Source organism: Temnothorax americanus, unplaced genomic scaffold, assembly GCF_048541705.1.
Source record: "Temnothorax americanus isolate GAGA-0224 unplaced genomic scaffold, ASM4854170v1 Scaffold32, whole genome shotgun sequence".
In the NCBI taxonomy this organism is placed as follows: Eukaryota; Metazoa; Arthropoda; class Insecta; order Hymenoptera; family Formicidae; genus Temnothorax; species Temnothorax americanus.
This window is the reverse complement of record NW_027509464.1, coordinates 1339856-1364437: the sequence shown is the minus strand read 5'-3', so window position 1 is coordinate 1364437 and position 24582 is coordinate 1339856. Positions and strand designations below refer to the sequence as shown.

Below are 24582 nucleotides of genomic sequence, written 5' to 3'. Positions count from 1 at the left end.
TAGAAAGAGATGAAACATGTATTTTAGCTCTGTAAACTACTTTTACGCATATTTATAAACTAACATGCAGACATTTGGAGACGGAGAAATGGAAGAAGAATGCAAAAGTGAAAAAAATCTCGGTTGTAAAACCTCGGTTATCTGTTACCTTATACTACTAATACCTGCGGGAGAGAACCCTAAAACGTGACTGCGAGCCGACTACGGTAATCTTTTTCATGGGGATGGGGTGGCTTGAATAGAGGACCCGAAATGTTCATAGCGTAAGAGACCGGCCTTGTACTCCGAAGAAGAAGAAGAAGAAGAAGAAAATCACTCGCTCGACGCCGTTGGGTTCCAGTCGAGCCGGTTGCCGCTCCTACCAACGCATTTGCCTTCCTTTCCCTTCCGTGGTACGTTTCTCGCCCCGTCTTTCCTCCTGATGTCTTTTCACTCGCAACCTACCTACCTAACGTTCAGTTCTCTCCCTCCTTTTCTTTCTACCGCTCCGTTCCCCACTCCTCTTTTTCTCTTTCTCTCTCTCTCTCTCTCTGTCTCACCTTCACCTCGATCCTTCTCATCATCGTTGGCACACGTACACCTCCAACCTTCCTCTATCTCTCTTTCTCCTCTTCCCGCATATTCCTCCCGTATCACGTATATACACACGCGCGTACAGAGTCAGGGTACAGCACAGCGTACAGCATGCCAAAACTTAAAGCCGTCTTCACAACGGATCAGGGTCTAGCGTTAGATGTTTCCGTCGTTATTCGACACCGGGGTTCGTTAACGACGGAAAACTACAACCGGCGGCAATAACAAAAGGATGATCAGGGCTTAAGTGAGCCCATTTACAGAGAGTCGCGCGTATAAAGGCGGCTCCTTATTTAATTTGTATGGATGGAGAGCTCGAAAGCTCTGGTTCGCCGTCACCGAGATACAACCGCTCCAATTAATCGCGGTATTAATGTGTGTCGTGCGCGCTCTTTGACAGCGCCCGTGTACGTCTCGGGTGTATGCACTCAAAAACGTTTGATGGGATTTAGCATCGCGAGTAAGATACATTTCCGAGAATCCATCGTTGCACGGCGAAAAGAGACTCGCACAAAAGGAAACGCGCGGAAATCTTGCGGTCAAAGCTAGAATTATCTGCAATGCTGATGTACGAGCGTTCAATCTATGCGGACGATGAACTTTCCGAGCTTGTACCTAATCATTTGTGACTTTAGCGTTACGTGATACGATATAGCTGCAAAGATCTCCGGTTATCTGCCTCTCGCTGTGATCGTTCGTCACCTGTGTGAGATAAAACATCGTGTACTACATTTGTTTACCCGTGTTTACTCAGCTTTATTGTATCCTGCAGTCGTTTTCCTATTGAAATAGTGTCATACGATAAATATAACCCGATAAGCGACAACCGTAAATACAGCTTTTCCCCCAGTATTCTTCATTCGTATTGTCTATCTGCAACACCGTACTTTTTCGTTTATTTAAGAGAGCAGAAATCAAGCTTTACGAAATATTTACGAAAGTATCGAGAGATTTAGTTCATACATATTACCTCGTATTAATTATAATAACAGGTTTTCCCGAATTAGTTAAAATTTTTTTCTTAATTAAAATGTCGAATCATTCATAACTTTCAAATTATGAGTGACTGATATAACAGCTGTTTGCAAACTAAGTTAATGAGAGGCGATAAAAAAAAGGAAGATTTTTTACTTTCCATTCAAATTCAGATGGACTTTATCTTTTCGGGATTTTAATTCGGAGTTTAAACAACAGACTATTGGATGGCGCTAAATAAATGAAGATAAGGAGAATGGGGAAGCAAACTGCAAGAGGGAAAGAGGAAAAGAGAGAGGAAGGGAATGGCTTTCTCTTTTTGGCGCGTATTGGTGGATTTAATTCTCGTAACTAATAATTTGTCGCTCGCTGACTTTTCCCCGGGGAAAGCAACACCATCACCACCAAGACCAAAGGGGTGCGAAATGCTTTATAAAGCGGCGGCGGCGGCGATCGCCAACGGTGGCGAAGTTAAACGGATTGCCTTGCGGCTCATGGTGCCCGCTGTGCCTGCTGCCGGTTATTAGCCGCGAGCGCCTTATTTATAGGCATTGCGTTTACATCGTTACGTAGTCTCGGCGTTTACGCAGCTGCAAGCAGAGCGACTTACACGAGCGTACAGCGCCTTCCTTCGCCTTCCAAGCGGCGATATATAGCTCTAGCTCGGCTCTAAGCGCGGACAATCTCGCAAACTTTTCTAGCCGCGGCGCTCTCCTTCGTCCATCCTCGTTTTTCCGCGACATTCTCCGTCTCCGCTTTCACTTCCTTCGTTACTCTTTTTTTCCTCTTCTCTTTCCCTTCTCTCTTCCTTCTCGTTTCTCTGCGCCGCATCTTCTCTCGCGTCGCGTTCGCCCACCCTCCTTCGTTATATTTATAATAAAGTCAATAAGCCGCTGTATCGACTAAAAATTCATAACCCCTCTGATTTTCCAGTGTAAACGTTCTTACGGCCTTGCCATTTCCACGAACTTTGAACTACGGTTTTTGAAATTATAATGACCTTACGAAAGTTTAATAAAATTTTGCGTAACGTTTTTAAGCTCTTGTTTTCGGTTTATTATATTAAAAATAATGAAAAAAAAATTAGATATAATATAAATATATTATTTATTTATATTTACCAGTCACCGAGGTTAAAACTCGGTCACACGTTTAATTTATCGTTTTATCGAAATGGAGCTTACGCACGACACAATATTTTACGATAAATCAACAACCTACAAAATATTTGATACTTATTAAATATACATTTCTGTATTTTTAATACACACACATGTGTGATTTTCTATACTTTATATAAGATCTCCTTATTTATATAAAATTTGATTACTTTATTATTATATTATATTATTGTTATACATATACCATCTTCAATTTAGCTGATGTAACTTGATGACAATATTTATAGGTTTCCTATTATTCTTAGCTTTCGGGCTATATAAACATTTTATATTTGCTGCATATAAAATCAGCATATAAAAATAATCAGCATGTAAAAGTAATAAAAAAATAACACAATTACGTTTTTTTTTTAAGTACCTATTCATATGACTGAAATAAAATCGATTATGCGGATGCATCCGCATTGTGTGGACTCAATAACATTTTACAAAAGTTTATTGATTAATATGGAAATATATGCTACTGCGGTCTGTGTAATCTATACTGTTGTTTATTCCATATCAATTTCGCGCGTGAACCATTTCTTCTATGAAAATCGTTTATTATACGTTGCAGACATATTTATATACGTTCTACGTGCGTTCTTGCTCTGATGGAGTTTTGCTGCGGAATAATAAATTGCGACTCTCTTTTTCCTCTCTTTCTCTCTCTCTCTCTCCGTCTCGTTATCGGCACTCCGCGGCGCCTCAACCGTTTCTCCTTCACCTCATATATATCCTTGCGCTGCGCGCGGGGTTTTATAAGAAATATCAGTTTTAAACGTTGAATTTAAATTCTCGCGCGCGGCCTCGCCGGATGCACGCCCGCGTGGAAACTTCCTAATGAATTCACCGCTCTAAGACCGTAGGAAAAGCCCCGCGCGTCATGCGCGGGAATTATTATGCCCGGGTATATCGGCAGCTCGGTTAAGTCGAGAACGAGCCAACTCGTAGGTCCGACGCATCCCTCCTAAACTTCTGTAGTTCCGTCGAGAAGAGAATGAGCGAGAGAGAGAGAGAGACAGAGAGAGAGAGAGAGAGAGAGAGAGAGAGAGAGAGAGAGAGCGCAAGAGAGTTGGAGGTGGCCAAGGGTGAAGACGTGTTGCCGGAGGTGCTAAGAGAGCCCGAGTAAAAGTAGTGGGAAATGGTTCTTCGTGGTGGAAGAAAGTTTTTGGACGCGGTGGTTGGTTTGGGTCTCTCTCTCCCCTAAGCCCGTCAAAGCGCATTTTCACCATTCTACTCGCCGAAAGTCTTGAACGATGGCTCGCGAAATTACCGCGCCAAATTAGCGATAGTCCCACCGCAATGCCCGCCCTAAATATATGCGCGAACATTTTCATCCGACGAAAAATTGATTTCAATTCAGCGTCGATTCGGCGTTAAAAGTTGATCGCCCCGATGAAACACATTTTTCATATGCGCGACGTACGTGACGTAGCGAGAAATCATCGCTGCTTAAATATACAACGCTGCAACGTGTACTTGAAACACGAGCATAGAACAGAATGAAATACACACTAAATTTGGATATTATTCCATTACCGAAGAGCACTTATATGCATATAATAAAAGGAACGCAGTTTTCGTTACCTGAGGTACTTTAATCTTTAGATCTGTATTGTTTCCAAAATAAGTGATTTAAATTCAATGGTCAATCCCTTCCGTCTACTTTTCTCTCCCTGTCCTCCACCTTTTAAACGCGAATGTTTGACAAACGCTTCACCGAAAAGCACGTCCCGCCACTTGGGGTCGAAAGCGCGAAATAGGTCTTCATTTACGCCCCTTTCCGAGCCTCGATAGATGCGCCTGTTCACGTCAAAAACACCGAGAGAATCCTCGACGTCGGTGACGACGGGGGCGAGAGGCCAGGAACGGGGGGCGCGGCGCAGGAGAAATGAGTTTTCGCAAGTAGTCGGCTACCCGCGAGAGCTCTTTATAAGCAGAAGGTGGAAAGCGGGGGTGATGGCGACCCGTTGATGGTGGGTGCGAGACAGAGGACAAAGGACGTGGGAGCGCCACGGCCGAGGCCGCAAAGGGGGAACAGAAACGGTCGAAGTACGGCGCTAAAAGAAGGGGGGGAGATGGGAGCCCGGCTGAGCGTAAGAACGTCAGAAAGTGTTTATCCTTGAGATTGGACGTCCCAGGAGCCCATCGTCGTAATCCCCTCGCGGCAATCTCGTAATCCTAGCCTATAACTTACTCCCGCAACCACCTACCCTCCCTCGGTCAGGGGCCCCTACCGCCACCTCTTCATCTCGGTAGCCCGATCTTACCCTCCGCGTCGTGAAGAGCGTCAGCTACGACGCCGGGGATATCCCGTCACGGATTCGGGGCCATTGTGTCCAAGACAATATTTTTCATTCATTTTTCCCGAGGGCCCCGGCGAACTCGCATTTCGCCTCTTAGAGCGAGAGATTCCGCGTAGACTCCTTTCGCAGAGGCAGAACGGAAAAGAGAGAAAGAGCGAGAGAGCGAGAGGTGAGAGAGAGAGAGAGAGAGAGAGAGAGAGAGAGAGAGAGAGAGAGAGAGAGAGAGAGAAAGAGAGAGGAGCGAACGGCGCGCGATCCCTGGACACTCTTCGCTGAGGAGCTTTCGCTCAAAGCCGTATTTCACGGCGGAGAGAAGTTACCCGCCGCCGTCTTTCCGGGGAAAGCCAGATTCGGCGAGAAAATATCCCGGCAATATGCCGAGCGCGATAAATCGCCGGCCTGCATCGTTCTCGTCGACGTCCAAGTCGTCGTCGTCGTCGTCGTCGTCGTCGTCGGCGGGGAGTTACGTTGTAATTAGAGACCAGAGTAAGTAACGGGAAAGCTGGCGGGAAACTCGGACCGGCGTCGCTTCAATATTTGACTTTGTCCGAGACAAGGGCTATCCCCCTGGGTTGGCTCCGTGGGTTTTGCTCGCTTTTCCCCGCGGAAAAGCGTATTGTCGACCGTACTTTTCCCGCGAATCACGGACGAGAGAAGCGCAAGAAGCGCGCGCGGGATACGCGGCACGTATTAAGTGCCTTCTGAAACCGAAGCACTTCCGTCTAACGAAAGGTAAACTTTTATCGCAAAGATAAACTCGGCGGGACGATTTTTGCCCAGTCGTTGTTTCCTCACTTTTCGTACTCGGCCACGGTTAAAAGGAGAACGGAACGCGACGGTCGACACCTCGACAGATCGTTAGCTCGAGCGAAGCGCGATACAGTTTTATCAAACATAATAAACGCAAAAACGATTTTTATGTGAAAAACGTTTCCTCAAATAAATTCCTTATCGAAGGTAGAAAATTATCTTCTTTCGAAAATAATTGAGGATCACACGTTCAGACTTTTGTGTATCTAAGACGTTGCGAATACCATATCGTAAAACGTGTGTTTCATGTTAATATGACGGTTCTCTCGTCCCTTCTGCAAAAACTCAACCCAACTCAAACACAGGCACATTTTTAGACGAAATATTCAATCTCCGTATATGGAGGATAAATATTTGCGGTTTTCTTTGAGAACCGGTTGAAACAGAAAACGCGCGTCGTGAAAGAGGATGAACGAAAGTATTTTCCCCGCGCGCGCGTTTTGTTGCCGGATTTATTACCACCAGATTATTTACCATCGGACAACGTGGCCATTGCCGGAGGGTCTGATGAACGGGCGCTTTGTCCGCCTCGAACCTTTTGCTCCTATTGAGCCATGTGAAGCTTGTAACCCGAGCGTTAAGCTGTCTCCGACTCTTGGGCGCTCTTAAGATCGAATGAGAAGGGCCGAGTACATCGTATGGATACCGAATACCGGTGCATAAAACTTTCCCGTTGCTCTTTCGAAACTCGAATACTCGCGAATGTCGCGTACACTTAAGCGAGGAGCGATTTTGAAGCGACAGATGCGCGAGATGCGAAGCAGGTGACGATTTTATCCCGAAATTTGACGTTATTGCCCGAAAGTTGATATCCGCTTCCGGTATCGCGCAAACGCGAGTTTGATTTAGAACTGACTCAGTTGCATTAGTAATTCTAATTTCATAGTAATTAATTATTTAATTGACCCGTTTCTATAACGCTTAAGAGTTAATTAAAGTTTAAATTATTTCTGGTTTCTTTTTATATCGTTACTTAAAGAGAAAAAGGAGAAGAAAGAGAGAGAGAGAGAGAGAGAGAGAGAGAGAGAGAGAGAGAGAGAAGGTAGAAGGAGACTCAATTAAACTTCAATCAGTTTTAACTAATATTGACAGAAATTGGTCGTGAGATGGTACCAAGATTCTTAACCACGATGCATTTTTTGGTACGTGTGCGTATGTGCAGTGTATGAGTGGATTCGTATATATGTATAAATAACACTAAGTAACTTGAAAAAATTATACATATATTATACATATATAACCTAAAGTATACTGCAAATCTTAGTTATTTTAGCTGAAAAACTGTTCTTGCGATTTTTAATCACGTCATTTGACACGATTAAGCATAATAATTTTTAATTTAATACCTACAATTAAACGTGTTAAATGACATAATTTAAAACGGTAAAAAATGTGTAAGAAGAACTTTAATCAAATCTGTCATTTTTTATGCGTATAAAAATAACACACTTGGATTTGCAGTGTGATAGTTCATATATTATTATACATATATAGCACACAAATATTTTCTATTACAAAAAAATAAATTTCTTGTTATAATAAAATTTTATAAAGATTTAAAGAAGAATATTATTCGCATTGTTACGAGTCAAGATTAAATAAAAATCTAGCTTAACAAAATTCACTATTTCATTACAGATTATAATTGCTATCAATAAAAGTGACGAGACTTATAATCGAGTTCAAAATTCGAAGGTGTTATACGGATAGATTATGCCCGCAGACATTACAGTCACGCAAAGGAAAATTTACACGTTGTATGTACGTATGTTAGACTACCTTATTTGCGTGCAAACGCCTGGCATTGTTGGTGAGTAATGCGCGCGCGGATCCGTACTTCGCGATTCTGCATAGAGAGACCTAATTTACTTATTCGTCCTATTCGAGGGGAGATGTCGATCGATTTAGAGCACCGAGCTGTTTCCAGGTCGCGCCTAACGTATAGCGGAATAATTAAGTTATTGGATATATATACCACGTTATTGACAACTAGATGCGGCCGTCGTTATGTCATTACGGATGCGGAATGGGTGACCGTATATCGCTCGCGACAGATGGAAACATGGTCGGGGGAGGGCCACCGTCGAGGATGGAAGGAAGAGGAAAAGGCGACGGTAAGAGCCCGGGGAAATTAAAAATTAAATTGATGTGCTAAGCGAGCTTCCCTGTCGGCGCTTCGCTTATTAGCGTACACTGCCGGTTTCCAGCCGCGAACGAACGAGACGCCGGCGCCGTCGCGCCAATTAAGCGCGCCGTGCGCAGCGTGCATCGCCTCGAAATGAAAAGCAGCCTCCGATTATTCGTTGACGCCTCGTTGTGGAACATCATCACTCTTGGACGAGGCTGTCCGTTTCGCGGACGAGTCCGAGAATACCCATCGGACCGCGAGAATACATGTATTTTCGATTTCAAGGGAGTATTATCACGCACGCTCGTCAAATCATGAAGAGCCGTGTGATAATAGATGGCTTTTCGTATAAGCCAGGATTTCAGCGTCACTTTCAATGGATCTTTTCATTTAACATAGAATCGGATTTTCGTTAATGGAAGCTTTCATGAATATTAGGTGTCAATAGCTGGAGTGTCAATAGCGCATCGAAGCTATACAAATATTATGTGTATTATGATACAAAAATGAAATTTTATAGCTTGTGAAGCCATTCGAAATGGAGATCGGATAACGCACAATATTGAATGTAATTCTTGTAATAATATCACAATTACTTATATATATATATACAATATACATCATTATATTTGCAAATAATTGATATATTCAAATAATTTCACATAGAGAGATAATGGCGCTGCGCTGCCAGAGAAAAAGAAACATTGTAGGTGGTTTCACGTTTCAGCCGGAAATATATGTCAGTCCTCTTAATTTACAACAGTATTCCAACGCCGCATTAACAAATGTTGAACGTTACGCGAGATAAGCATATATTTACAAATAATGAATTTAAAAACCACCGTCCCCGGAGATTTTGATGAGAGAAAAATCCAGGCCTGCCCAACTCGTGTTTTACAATTTGCGAACTAGCGTGAGAGCTGACTTAGTTTTCGCGAATATCGCTTTGTCCGCGTATTCCTGCGGCACTCGGCGCTCCGCGAGCGTATCGGCGTGTTTCGAGGCCGGAACGCCCATACGAGGTTCAAGAGTATATAGCGGGGCTGTGGGTATCGGTATCTCGGTCAAGTACGATGTCACCGCAACCGGTAGATGCACACAGCCACCGGGTCCCTTTGCCGTTGCTCTCTCTTTCTCTCTCTCTCTCTCTCTCTCTCTCTCTCTCTCTCTCTCTCTCTCTCACCGTGGGTCACTTCTTCTCTCTGCGTACTACGATTTTTCCCAAGCGGACTCGTCGTACGCTTTCAGCGCGCGGGAACGCTCGTATCATGTTGCTGAGAAGAGAGCACGGGAAGCTGCGCATCGGCGGAACAAGATTGACGATGCGGGAAGATTAACAAGACGCTGACAATGCGCGCACGGACGTCCGCGTGTCGACAGAATTGCGCGGAGTACCTCTAAAAATGTCCGGGCGACTCCCGCAGCCCTTGTAATGAAACGACAAGAAAATGTGCATGCGCACACCGAAATACGTATTTTTCATTTTAGCTGTGAGCGTTTTTCAGCCCGGAGTAAAGAATATTTAAATCCCTTTTTGCTCTTAGTGAGTTTTTTGTAAACAAGAGAAAAAAACTGAACGCGCGCGGGTTTATCGAATTATTGTAAACTGGAGTAGAGGTGAAGAAATTTAGCTCAAATTTTTGCTTGATGCATATAATGGGCGGTAAAATTACTTTTTCAATAGTTATTTCGAAGCAATTCGTATCGTAATCCTATAATAACTACTCTATTACAATAATCTAAGCATTAAATATTAATTTTTTTTTTAAATACTTGCATTTTATATCATCCGACCCATCATGCCCCGTACATGTCGCATCGCAACGCATGTTTCGCCATCTTGTAGGTCTTCTGCGTGTACGTTGTACGGCCTCTCCAGACCGAGGCTTACGTATGTCGGAATACTTTCCGGGAATCTAGTAACGAGGCGTTTCCAACGAGCAACGACGTATAGATGGAGCGAACGGTGGAAAGCGGCGAGATAAAGGAGAAGGACAGGGATAACGGCCGCGATAGTAATACCAACGATAACCAGAAAGGCAATTCAATCCAAATCGGCAAAGATAGAACCGAATCGTTGCTCCCAAACGTTTCCATTACCCGGAACAGGGAATGAGAAAAAAAAAACGACGCGAGTGTGGTACCGGAAACGCGACACTGCCGCGGGTAATCGCCTGGCTATATACGCGCAATACGTAGCACCGACCGGATAGGGCCAATCCTGCTCCAGAACACGTTGTACCGGCCGCACTAATGCCGGGGGAACGTTATTCGAGTTAATCTAGAAATAAGTTGGGTAATTAATATAAGTTTAACAAAAATAATACGTTAGTACGTTGCGTTTGTTTAGCCGCGAGATACACGATCGCGTGATAAACGGATGGGCAATAGTTACGATGAGCGAGAAATAAAAGGAGAGAGAAATACCGGTTCACACTCGCTCGATAAGATCGTTCGTCTTACAATTCCGGCGCGAAAATCGAGCGCATTTTTTCGACGGTACACCCCGCGGCTAAAACATCATACGATGGTTCGTCGACAGGAAATACGAAGATTTTCTACAAGAGGTAGAACGAATAGCGAGAGAATCTTCAAATAATTCAGTATAACATCTGCAGGCTCTTTCAGTTCCTCCGGTATTATGCGTGATATTTTAGTCTTTTGCGACTATACGATCCATGAAGTCGTTTTCAATATATATAAGTAATACATATAAGAAATACACAATCCGCTTTGCCTGCTGCAAATATCTCAATCTCTGTCCAAGTTATATACATATACATGTATATATGCACAGTATTCGCAATTAAAAGGTTAAAGATTAAAAATATCTGTCATTTTGTTTTAATGAGTATATACATCTTTTTATCCACAAAGGCGACAAAAACCGGAAAAGGCGAATTTCTTGGCGTCTTTTTTAAGTACGAAGGACACAGATACAAGCATATCTCAGATATACAGGGTCGCTTCCAACTTGCGCCAAGAAGAAGCTGTACAAGCAGGTTAGAAGCTATCTTGTAGAAGCTGCATAACGCCAGCAATATCCTCTAACGGGGCAATGTAGGATAATCGAGGAATTAAAGTCTCAGACGGTGATTTCCTTCGATAGTCCAGTCACTATGTACAAAAAAACGGATTATAAAAGACATAATTCTGACCCAGGATTTTTCTTTTGGGGGGTGTTGGGGGGCTCAAGAAAAGCTTAATCTCAAGTTTTCGACCTCTGTTTCCCGCTTGCTTTTTTTACGGGAGTAAAAAATGTGAAAAAATGGTTTTTCCGCGATAACTCGGTTTCTAATAAAGTTACAAGGTCGAATCGGAGCTCATTTTAAAGCTTATTACGCTCTACAAATTATGTCGTATGACATTTTTACGTATGATCGATTGTTTTCGAGACATCGAACGAGAAAGGGAAATAAAAAAGTATGAGAGAGATATATTTAGTTTTTTCTTTTTACTCATTATTGTCGTCCGAACTTGCAAAAATGCTTCAAATAAAACTTGTAGAGCGTAAAAAAACCTACAATTTTTATTTGTTATTTATTTTATTTCGTTGAAAATTACGCCTTGTAGAGCGCCTCAAAGTGGAGAGTCGTCGTCATCGCGTTAGCGGCGCGTTGGTTACGTCGATACGCGGCACCGAACGCTTTCGCTAAGATTTCCGACTTCATTGACGCAAATAAGTAACATAATAGGTGTTTTTTATAGGATTTTTTCTGCTTTATAAGTTACTTTAAGTGATATTTTGACGTACGATCGATAGTTTTCGAGATATCGAAAGAGAAAAAGAAAAATTGAGCATTTTTGTTCGTTTTTTTTTTATTTTATCGTTTTTCGCACACGAATCTGTATAAACGCTTCAAATAAAACTTGCACAGCAATAAAAATCGTAAAATGTTCTTATTTATTACTTTAATTTCGTTGAAAATTCCATACCGCACTACGCCTTAAAGTTGCAAATAAATCTTGCAAAGCCTGAAATTATTGTAGCTATTTTGAAACCGTCAAGTTTTCTTAATTACACTTACCGTTTCATTGAAGAATACATGAAAGCGTGCAGTTTTATATCTAAGTGACAATATTTGTGAAGTAAGTTTATAAGAAAGAAATACTTTATCGCTGACGCGATGGCGACGACTCTCCACTTTGAGGTGCTCTACAAGGCGTAATTTTCAACGAAATGAAATGAATAACAAATAAAAATTGTAGGTTTTTTTACGCTCTACAAGTTTCATTTGAAGCATTTTTGCAATTTCGGACGACAATAATGAGTAAAGAGAAAAAACTAAATATCTCTCATACTTTTTTATTTCCCTTTCTCGTTCCATGTCTCGAAAACAATCGATCATACGTAAAAATGTCATACGACATAATTTGTAGAGCGTAAAAAAAACTTTAAAATGAGCTCCGATTCGACCTTGTAACTTTATTAGAAACCGAATTATCGCGGAAAAACCATTTTTCACATTTTTTACTCCCGTAAAAAAAGCAAGCGGGAAACAAAGGTCGAAAACTTGAGATTAAGCTTTTTTTGATCCCCCCAACACCCCCCAAAAGAAAATCCTGGGTCAGAATTGTCTTTTTTAAATGTACATAGTGACTGGACTACGAGTATTGTGCGCAGCGCAAGCCGCGAGCATTATTTCCAACCTTCTTGCCGCATCGTGGATAGAACTCACAATTAGATAAATCGTATTACGAACAAGTTATTTATAGAAGTCTATATATATATAACGAAACCTCTAAACTATAATATATACCCTCTAATCGAGCTTTCTTCGGCATATAAATAGACAGGTTTATTTATCCATTAGAATAACTCGACTAGCCATAATCTAATAAATAGTTAAATAGTTTAATGATTATTTGAGAATAATAAATTTGCGAATTATTTGAAAGTAGCGAAATTAAAAATAATTTTACGAATTTATCAAATTATTTAAACAGCGAAAATAGCGTTATTTGAAAATAATAAAGAAATAGGCAAAATAGAATGAGTTAATTCTTTTTCACTTACATATCATCGTAATAATGATACATTTTAAAGATTTAAGTTACATATATCTATACATACATATAATATATACCTATAGATTATATATATAGACTATATACATATATCAAGAGAGTGATCGTTTCAAGAATGACTTTTTGTGTATGTAAGAATAAATTTTCATATTAAATATTAATTCTAGAATTTTTTACATATGTATATATGTGTATATGAATTTACTGAATAAAACTCAGTAAAAATTTCCAATTGCTAACATTCTTAAAAATTTATTTTCGTTTAAGCATTTGTATTTTGGAATTTAGCAAACTTAAATATTGATTTTATAAATACTTTGAATATCTGGTATTATGCCTAAAAAAATAATTCACATAAAAAAATATAGATTTAACAAAGTTACATGTAAAAACACCCGGCTGGGTCTGACGGGCTGTTGTGTATGCAGTTCTCGACTGCAAAAATATAATTTGTAGTCTTAGGGATTCGTGGAAAATCTTAAAACGGAAAAGTGCAAACTATTTGTGGAGACGCTTGTGAGCTTATGTTATTTCTTTAGGATTTGTGGCTTGTAGTCCTTTAATGCTTTGACTCTACAAACACGAGACAAAACATCCCCGAGATCGGATGGCCCGATAAGAGTAGTCTATTGTGAGTGGCATCGGTATTTAACCTTTCGCGCCTCTGACCAAACCCACGATGTATATATGCACGAACAATAGTGGCAAATACGAGAGTATGTTGGATCGAACAAGGCTGGTCCTGTTGATTCCACACTAAGGCACGCGGTTAATTCTCCGACGGCGGAGTGTTTCTGATAGGCACGCGGCTTGTTAATGGCTTTATAGAAACCATCGTGAGAGATTGTACGGGATGTCTCGTGGCTGATATATATTATAGTCCGATATATACCGCGATAATTCTAACGCAAAGAAAATAAGTCAATGAACGGAATGGAACTTTCCGCGGTAAATGGAAATCTGTTTCAATGGGTTGTTTCAAACGAAAAGTGTTAAAATAGCGCCCCGTTCGTTTGCTTTAAATCGGCCCGGCATGAGATAGCTTGTTCTGTGTTGCGCTAAAAATAAACGATCTATTCCAAAATAATTCTCGGATGATCAAATTTTGCGCGAAATCCAATTACACAGGGCCCGGAGTTTTCGCGCCGCGCCCGATTCAACGATGGCAGTTCGATTTCGCGGCGAATACGCGCGACGTGCGATCGTGCCGTTTTACTCGGCGAGCCCGCTCGCTCTCGGTGCTCGGTACGATATTTCTTTTCGCTCCCTTTACGTCTGTCACTCTGTCGTGTCTTCGTCGCTTTTCCATACGCGCGCGCGCATTCATCGTGTGCGGTCGCGTTAATTGAAAGTTACGTCGGTCTACTTGATATTCGACACCGAATTCGACCTATTCGGCTATATGCTGCTGCAGCTGTGAAGAGATCCTACACTGAGCTGACTGAGCTGGACGCAAGATATTTTTAGGTATAATACGCGTACGCGTGTTTGGAAAAAGCTAACGAGACGCGACAAGATAGACAGACAAGCACAATAATGTCGGATAATTTATGTTTGCTTACTGTCGACTCCTTGCTACTCTTCCCTGCTATTCCTGCAGGTTTATTTCTTTTCTACGGCGCATATACATAACGCACATAGCGCTATAGGGTGATTTACAGAATAGTTCAAGCATTTTTATACGGTTCGAAAGAGAGTCACTGAGGAGAATATCGTTCGTTTCAATATTGACTTTCGAATGGTAGATTAATAAAAGTCAAAGAATCCGTAATATATGAACGCTAATGATTTTATAACCGAGAAAAAAGTGTGCGGTTGCGTGTTAGGCCACTAAGTATGTGTATTCATCAGCGATCGTTAAAAGCGACATATATTACCGCTTTGTGACATTTAAAGCGAAGCGCTGCAGGAGATATCTAAACAATGGTAGTCAATTACGGTTCAGCCATTCGTTCGTTCGAAATATCCATTTCCGCCGTTTTATACAGTGTATACGAACAACACGATTAATGATCGTGCATAATATTGAATTACTTCATCGTATCCTAGTTTCATTCTAGTTGAACTATTAACATTCCTGCTTACAAATTCTAGATTCGATTGGAAAAATGATCTGGCTGATATACCGACGGTATTTAAAAAGACAAGCGGCAAACTTTTGTAGTTTTGTTTCCTCAGATTTTACACACAGATGATGCAAGAATCAAGATAGAGAAAAAGAGAAGATAAAAATATTTCGTCATTTAGATTTCGCTCTCCCGTCATTAAATATATAAATATCTAAAATTACGTTTTAAACTAATCACTTATGCATTTCAAACAGTGCAAAATATGTTGCAAAATTACGCTGGAGCAGAAAATTGAATTGACGATAGATTGATTTCTCGACACTGCAAAATTTGCCGTTTAGCCTAGTTTGCCTGGCAACAGAGGCAGGTGTATTGGACAGCCCGAACACAGAACATCGTCGCGCGTGCTGTACGTGCTGTACGTGAGAAATTCTTATCATGGACGGCTTCCTCTCCTTTTGCCGATAGTCGCGTGCTCGGGCAGACGATGCCACTGTTGTGCATTAAACTCGAACGACTCAGATATACGGTTTGTTTTTCTTTCGACAGTTCTGACATCCGAGGTAGCCCGATCGAACTACCGGATATCGCAATGTAAATATAACGAGAAAGAAAGGAAGGAAGGAAGGAAGGAGAAAGAGGAAGAATGGAAAAGAAAGGGGAGACGCTGTCTCTGCCGTTGCCGTGACGTGCGATGATACCATCGCGTTTACAGACCGTTGTGGCTCGCGGACTGCATATAGATTTCCGCGTCCAGAGCAGTAACTTCGCTGCGCTCTGACGTGAGTTAAGGTAGGCGTCTCGCTACGTGCTAGTCATGTGACTGTTTGTAGGTTTTCACGTTCAGAAATATATTTCAGGCAATTTTTGCTAAGGAAAAAATAATTCTATGACGTATGGTGTAAAATTTCATACGTGACAAAGTATGTTACTTTTTCCAAATTGATCAGCTGATCATGCGAGTCGTCGAGAAAGGTTACAAATGAGGTTACATCTCCTTTTCGATTGAATTTTGACACGTACTGAGAAAGAGTTTCAAAACGCATGACAGGGGTGTCAATCACTATCCACGTCGGCTATAAGAAAGACGAGCCCCATAACCTGCAACTACAGTGATTAGCTATCGGCGTTGCCAAGTCTTCCCAACTTCACCTCGACCAAAAAATGTCTGCTCGATTATCGCATTTTCACTAAAATAAACTAAAAAATTAGCAGCGAAATCTCCGGTAAACTATATATTTTATGGTTGCATCGGATTCTTCGAAATCTAATGTATAAAAAGCAATGTTTTTTTTTCTCACTTCATCTAATCGAAAAATGCGAAAATATGTGATTGAAACCGTGATAGAGCCTTCTTTTTCTGGTATGAAGTAATGCAAACGTTGTGATTTTCGAGATCGATTTTCTAGAGTAAATAGTCGGTAAGGAGCCACAGAAAAAATCGACTGCAAAGTTGATCATATAATTTGATATAAAATCCAAAATCGAAAACTTTATCTAATACATGCCCTGACGAGACGACTACCTTAAGTGAAGTAAACGTATGTCTTCGCGTTTTCTCTCTCTCTCTCTCTCTCTCTCTGCGTGGGACGAGCGTGCGTGCATTTCAATTCCGCGGAACAGCAAGACAAAGGAATGTCATGCGCACAGATTGCATAAATAGAGATATACATTCGTCGCTTCTCTTAACTCGGCTAAAGAAAGTTAATCACGCGCAAAATGGCGACGAGAAGGGCTAGTTATAGGGTTAGTTAAATTTGTCCTTGTCTTGTTTGCGAATATAGGCTTACTGGGGGCTTAATGAAAATTATGGAATCGCCGGTGTCTCTAGAAAGCCAATAACGTCGCGGTCAATGGAACACGAGCCGCGTCCGGGTTAGAAACTAGATCTGGTCGACTGGCCTCGTTAAGCGACGCTCGGTTATCTATGGGCGCGCAACGCAGGGTAACGCCGGTAATTCGGGCTCGGTGTCGTTTGCGGTGCGCGATTAGGTGGCACTAAGATCACTTTGGCCTTATACGATACGTGATCGATGGAGAAAGGGTGAAAGCGCGAAGACGGATGCGCGCGCGAAGACGGAGTTACCACGCTTCATTAGGGGGATACCGTACAATCTCCGCGCGAAACATCATCCTAAAATGATTTAGCGGGATACTGTCGATACCCTTGTCGATATCTATGATTCATGAAACGTGCATGGAATAGTTTGGTTGCGCGAGACGTCGTCGTCGATCGAGGAGGGTACTAGAATCGTGAGACGATCGAGTATCAGCACTCCACTTACCTGCCTGCCTTCCGCTTGTATCGTTTGAGAAATACGAGAGCTACGAGATTCTTCGCTCTCCCTCATCCGGGATATTCGCGACGTATAACCATTGTACGCAAACAGAAAATTTTCTTCTCACGCTGTAAGAATTTTTCGTACGAAATACTTTATCTCTGCACATACCTTATCGGGACTCCCGGTATATAGTTTTCTGCAAGGCAGAGACTATCGAGGAATGAAGACATTTAGGATATTTGGAGATTTCGATATCAGCGAATACGTTCGTCAAAGTTTAACCAGGATCTGATAGATATTTGTACTGATTTATCTGTTCGCTATATCTCAGGAATTTCCATCGGATGAGAAAACTCAGTTTTGCTGGTCGTGCGAAACCCGTTCGATAGGCGAACGGAGGAAAGATGAAGCGCCTGAGATCGTCGTTTCGCGAAATTACTGCTCGTATACTTGTTCAGCGACGATGATAAATACCGCGAGTCATTGCGGCGAGCGTTTATGCGGACGGGTTTCCGCACGCACGTGATTATCCCCACGGTATAGTTCTCGATGGAAGGACAGGAAGTTCGACAGACCGGTATAGATATATGTTTTCTAATTTGCGATCTGATGATATTTAGTTACATCCGTCAATGGGAATAAAAATAAAATTTTGTCACCATCTTAAATATCAACTTATTTTCTTAATCTTAAAATGTCTGAATCTCTAAATAGAATATTAAAAGTAAAGCGCGGTATATAAATGAAATAATACACGCAAAAATTACGAACTCGCTTACCGATCTAATATAATCCCAGAGGTTGAGAAAAATATCTTAACCTCTCTCGAATGAGAGCATTTTAAAGAGCAAAGGTCAACGTTTGTACGTCGCGTCTCCGCAATAGCTTCCTTCCGCGCGACGTTAAATAGCGCAGCTCCGTGTATAGCGAGTCGCGGGTATTAACAGCCCGTGAGAACGGCCCGGTTAGGTTAATGGCATCGCAGGAGGAAGTGCGCGATTACAAAGTCGCCTCGTTGCAATTTTCTCCCTTTTTTTTCTTTTTTTTTTTCATTCGCCCCCCCTTTTTGTCCGTTTTATATCCTCCCGCGCCAGTCGCATCAGTCGGCACTTGTTATCGCGTCCTCCGCATCGAGAAGCGTCACTCGAGGAACAATAGCATCGCAGCACCCGATCATTAACGGGCGATGGGACAGGTTCAAAGATCCAACCTATCGTCCTCCCGGCACCATCGTGCACGACAATGGGGAATTGGAAATTGCCTTCGCAAGCTGCAAGTCGCGAAAAGATGACTATTCCGAGCGAGTATGTCACTTTATAAATTATACAAATGCATTTGTACGTATATATATATACGTATATATGTTAAATTCATAACATTTGTTTTATTAGTAATGAATTTCTAACAAATCGAGTCATTACTTCGACAGATACTGTAAAGATGTTAATATTATAATATTCATAAAAGCAGCAATAAAATGTCAAGGAACTATATTTTCTCTTCGTAATTCGAGCTATATTTGCTAAACGATAATCATTTCACGCGTTCATATGATATATGTATAATGATATAGAATATATATTCTATGTATAAATCTTACTGAGACTTGGAGAATAATATTTGACAATAAGTGTATAAATAAAATATGCATTCATAAGTCGGAGCAATAATCACCGAAAGTTATAAAGCGATCTCTAATGATTGCTGGAAGCCACGTTAAGAAGCTATCTTAAAATATCTCGCGTCAAGTACCTTTGTAATGAATATTTAACAAAATGGAAGTTTCTGTTTTTTCGCAATCAAATAAGAAGACGAATGGTATTAAGCGCGTCTATTGTTACTTAACAAATTGTACTGACGTTCCCATCTTCCGGGCCACGTTTAGACGGGCCGCGCGCCGTCTTCGATCTATACGGGGTATATTAGCTTCGACGTGAAAGGTATTCCTTAATTAACTCGGTCTGTACACGAGGAAGCAGCCGGCGTAAAAGGCGAAGATGGTAGGAAGGCGGCGTAAGTGCGCCACGTAGCACTCGCTTTTCATTTGGACGATGGACTCGCGCACCGATGCACTTTTACAAATTGCACGATACTTGAACGAGCTTCTCCCGGGGCTTCGGTTTGGGATTTCGAGGGTACCTACCGCCGCCGCCGCCGACTCGCGGCATAGGAAATTCTACGAGAACGCGCCGAATTCGGCAACAACTTACTTGTGCACCGTGGCGTGGCGGGCCCGATAAGTTTTTATCGCGAACAAGTTTCTGGCGCGTTCTGTCAGTCGCGCGGATTTATCCGTGGACGATATGCCAAGTACGACGTGATGTCACACTTAACTTGGTATTATCTCGTTAAGAAAGGACCCTCTGACTCTGACTCGGACGCGATGTGATAAAATCTGATTTCAAAAATTGTCCGTTAACATTAGAGCGATCCATATTTTTCTGCCTTTTTTATATTCTGTATCGAATCTGTATTCAAGTGTTTTTTATTGTATTGAATTGTATATTCTGAGATAAAAATTATTTTTGTAGAGACCTAAATATCTGACTTGTTTATCTGACTATCAATTCCCAACAGTAATAATAATTTAGACTTTCAATTTAATTTGTGCATTTTATTAATGCATATACTGTATTTTATTTTTTGATGTTCCAAATATGTCGAATGTAACGGAGTGTTTTTGGCAATAATTTTCGGAAAATATTACGATCGAAAATATTGCGCGTGTCAAGTGTCGCCTAAACGTATATAGTAATAGCTTTAAAAAAAAGCGTGGAAAAATCGTGACAAAAATTGCCAATGGTTTTCTAAAGCGTTAATTTTTCACGAGTTTAGCGTAATCGCCGAGTGGCCCAATTTTTCGTTTTTTTTTGTTGTTGTTGTATGAAATACGTGAATTTTTCGCGTCGTCATCGTTTTCCTGCAAATTTACCGACTATATCCGGCTTTGCTCTTTTCTCGCATCTTCGGCGGGACCCAGGCAGGTGCGCTCACAATGGTGCGGCAATAGTATCAGTATCGGAAGCTGCACCGTGCGCCACTCAATGGGATACCGGGTACCAAACGTTATTCGGTTGAAGGGAGAATAGGGAGCGGGTACCTATATATGCCTTCGTTGAAACGTGTAATGAGAAATAGCATACTAGAAACCGGGCTGCGTATACTCGCGAGGTAAAAGTAAAAAAAACGATAGAATTCGCTCGGATAACAACTTATTTCCTATTACTTGGGAAGGATTTTGATCATAATTTTTACCGTCTTTTCTGTCCAATGGAAATCCTACCAAAGTACATGTAGATAAAAGCAAAAAGCTGGAAATACAAGTAAAAAAAATAATTAACACTTGAATACTAATGCTCGATGTATATCTGGATAAAATTTCTCAAAAATTGTGCATGCGGTGCCGTATCATTTGTTTTTCGATGAAACTCCAAAACGTCGCGATAACTATTAAAACCAATGTAAAAATGTGTATATATTGCACCGCCGCGCGTTTCGGTGGTCGCGCGGAACGAAATCACGAAAAATTTTGGGTTGTCCCCCGGGGATACCGTGTTTAATAAACATAGAGCCCGTTTTATGAAATCGGCTCGGCGATACAAATCGACACGACGGCGCGACGGCGGACTCGCAGCATGATTGCCGCGACAATTGGGATATCGATTTGTTTCACCGTTCTCGTAACAAATGTTCCCGGTCCTCGCCCGCCGGCGTCGGCTTGGCTTCAATCGCTATTTTCATTGGGAATGTCAAGTGCCGCGCACACCGAGACCGCGTGCGTGTGTTCCGCGACAAGATAATCTGGATATAAGACCGTCAACGGGCTGGAACGTTTCTCGGTCCCGTGTCCTTCCGGTGCATTCACGAGAGACGGAGTCGCGTTCCGCATAAAAGAGCTTCGTTCATTCTATAAGCCTATAGGACGGATATTTCCCTCTGCCCCGTCGCACCGGTTATATACCGCGTTCTTTGATCTCCGAAAAAATTCAATTTGCCTGGAGATTGAACGACGACGGTCACTGAACCGCACCACAGACGCGGCGGATCTTCCTCCTTGCGAAAATCGTTCACGGCGCGGAAACAGATCGCGACGAAAACGTTTGCCCGGGCTATCTCACCGGAGCGCTCCTTAATTCGGCGTATCGAGCCGTATTTTAATCCGGCGATATTCAATTCTGGGTCTACGCGAAAGGAAAAGGAAATCGAAGTCCGCACCGCGGAGCTAATACGGCGGAATATTGTAAACTTTGGGACGTGAACGTCCCACTGAATGCGATATAAATATTCGTCGTTATTTTCCTGGAGGGAAGCCTGACGGACTCGTGGAGTCTTGTTGACTCGGATGAAATAAACAAGAAAAAACGTACGCTGCCTGCTCGGAGTGAATCAATAAATAATAGCTTGTTGCGAAGCCGGATTCGCGACTTCTTAGCAGTAACTTTCGACTGACTGAAATATACTTAGTGCAACGATCGCGAAGGCTACACCAGCATGTTTGGCTGGTATTTTCCGACTTTTGGAGACAAACGGCTCTCCGAACTGCGAGGCGAATTTTCCCTTCAAGTTCCATTGTTGTACTGGCTTCATTAGTATTCGCGTGGCGTACTATTGCCATGCAGTCAGAAAAATCGTTAAAAAAAACCCGATAACCGTCAACAATAGTTCTTCTGTAATAACATTTCGAAACTGACCCTGCTTTGAGAGTAATTTTCGGTATACAATACGTTTTGTAACACAAATATGCCAATATGTTTCACCGAAATAATTAAATAGTGTTCAACGCAGTATAAAGCTAGTAAGCGAGTTTGTTTCAGTTTGTTACAACACGAAAATAGAGTGATATAGACATAGATCATTTAATATGCTACGGGGCAAAGGTATACCCAACAGTGGTTCGCAAAATGGAATTCTAAAGCTACATATATTTTAATACGTAAAACACGTGTGTTTAATTTGTACGTATTTTCATTTTAATGAAAAATATATATTAACGTTTTCCCTTTAAAGTATAAAAATTTTCAAGTGTTTTCTGATAAAAACAATATATTGAAAATGAGCTGAAGAAAATGTAAACATAAATTAAAATCTAAACAATATATTGAAAACTCGCTAGAGAAGAAATGTTGGGAATCACTGCTCTAAAATATTATGTTTAAACTACATAAATGTTATATAATACATATATTAAATGAGAGACATAAACAGAAACAAATACGCAATAATGACAAAATAATAATGAGCTAACTAAGCAGCAATTAGAATAATTGTGGAGAGTACTGATATAAAATGAAACTGACGTGATCATCCTTAATGAAAATAAGTAGAGATTAATGTGAGCTCGAAACGTGACAATTACACAGAATAACTGCATGGTATAAAAAGTACAAGGAGATATATGATATTCGGAATAATTAACGAAATTAAACTCTCGTCGCAAATTAAATCGGCTGGCAGACGTAGTTTCCTCGAAACGTAAATTAACGCTTTACATTACAAAATATTCAACGCTAAAAATTTATCATTTTTATGAGGCTTAGCATACGTTGATGAGGAGGCGCGCAGTTTTTTTTTTTTTTTTTTATTGCGAAAGAAAAGAATCTTCTCTCCCGATTTTCAGGAGACTGACAGCCTTGCGACGGGTTTGAGGAAAGCGGCGCACAATTGCACCTGCTCGAAGATTAAGTCGAAATGATACGAGAACAAGGTAAAAGTACGAGTTTCGTGTGGAACGGGGCGCGGATCGATTTAGCCGCGCGAGAGAGACGGAGAGCGGAGCGCGGCAATCACCAAGCTCGCGGCATCGCGCGTCTTCTCATCCAGGCGACTTCGCGGCTCCGTTTTCCAACGCGGAGCGTGCACGGCGCGATAAACGTAATGCATCTTCAACCAGACTAGGGCCAACTTTATTAGCATAAACTGAGCCGAGATACGCCCGACTTTTACAACTATTTTTATTGCCCCGACTTTATGCCATCAGCCACGCTGCCGTGACGTGGCGGCTCTCTCGACTTACCTTCGCTCGCGACGACGCGGAGAGGGAGGGTTCGCCTAAGTTAAACACGCGTGCTATCGCGCGGAACATACACGGGACTCCCCTTGAATATCTTTTGCAGTACGTTTACCTGCCGTCGTATAAGCTCCGCCGGTGCGCGTACGATGAAAATAGAAGAACTCCCGCGCACGGTAAACCGCGCGCGTTTATGCAATATGATTGCGAGAACGCCGACTGATATACGTATATTTAACAATAATATGCGACGCCGAGCCGCGATGTGTGGCTCCACTAATTTTTTTCGCGGAGCGTTCAATACGCGACGCAGCTTGACTTATGCTCGCGCTTGTCACCTATTATTAATTCGTTGACAATTCGTACAGTTTGTTCTGTTTTTGTTACCGGAGACACGGTGCGGCGCGGCGCGGCGCGGCGCGCAGCGGCGGGCGCACGTGAGACACGCACGTGCGCGATACAACGAATGGTATAGCGAAAAACGGGTTTGGCTCGCAACCGTAACGCCAGAGATTTTCTACTCTCGTTCTCTCTCGCGGAACCCGCGTTATACCGTCGCACGTGCGAAGTTACGATCTAATGGTTCAGCATGCGTTGGGTCGTATTTTAAGACACGCCAGCACACAGCCGCGCTTTGGCTTGTAACGAAGCGTGTAACTTTATTTCCGTGTAAATCGTCGCCGGCTCATGCGCGTCGGCGCGCGATCGCGTCGAAGTTTTTCTATTTAGACGCCAGCGCGATCGACGAATTTTATTTCAGGTTGACGAAATTCATCGGGGCGCGGGGCGAACAATAGGTCGAATTTCATGCACGATTAATGAACTATGGAGAGCATTTTACGGACGGTTATGTTATATTTTACCCCTTGCGCACTTCATCCGTTCGCGCCTGCGCGAGATTAATTGCACATCACCGAAAGATCCCGCTTTATCAACAAAAAATTTACAAGTACGTAATCGTCTACCTCGACATACTATGTAAATTTCCTTCCTTCTTGCAGTACCAGTACGTATGAGAGTTTCAGAGCGGAAACGCGGGGACGAGGTCCATAAATTTCAAAGTGTACCCTAAATACGATGCCACGCTTAAAGTAGACCGTACACATGTTGGACGTAGTTCGCTCTAAACCCCGCTGCCAGCTGATTTTTGTATTGCGCGCGACTGTGGTCGCATTTTCCTAAATCCGATAACGCCAAAGGTTTATTTCAGCTCGGCGTTTTGGCCCGTTTTGACCCCGAGG

General features: G+C 42.0%; 1 protein-coding gene and 1 long non-coding RNA gene across 4 annotated transcripts in view; one reads left to right on the top strand and one right to left on the bottom strand.

Moving 5' to 3' along the window:
* Ed (hemicentin protein echinoid) overlaps positions 1–24582 on the bottom strand; it is a 225964-nt gene that overhangs the window by 48658 nt on the left and 152724 nt on the right. The window lies entirely within an intron of this gene.
* Positions 7569–9743, top strand: LOC143901192 (uncharacterized). Its single transcript, XR_013258015.1, has 3 exons — positions 7569–7588; positions 7755–7941; positions 8035–9743. It is a non-coding gene; the product is annotated as an uncharacterized LOC143901192 (long non-coding RNA).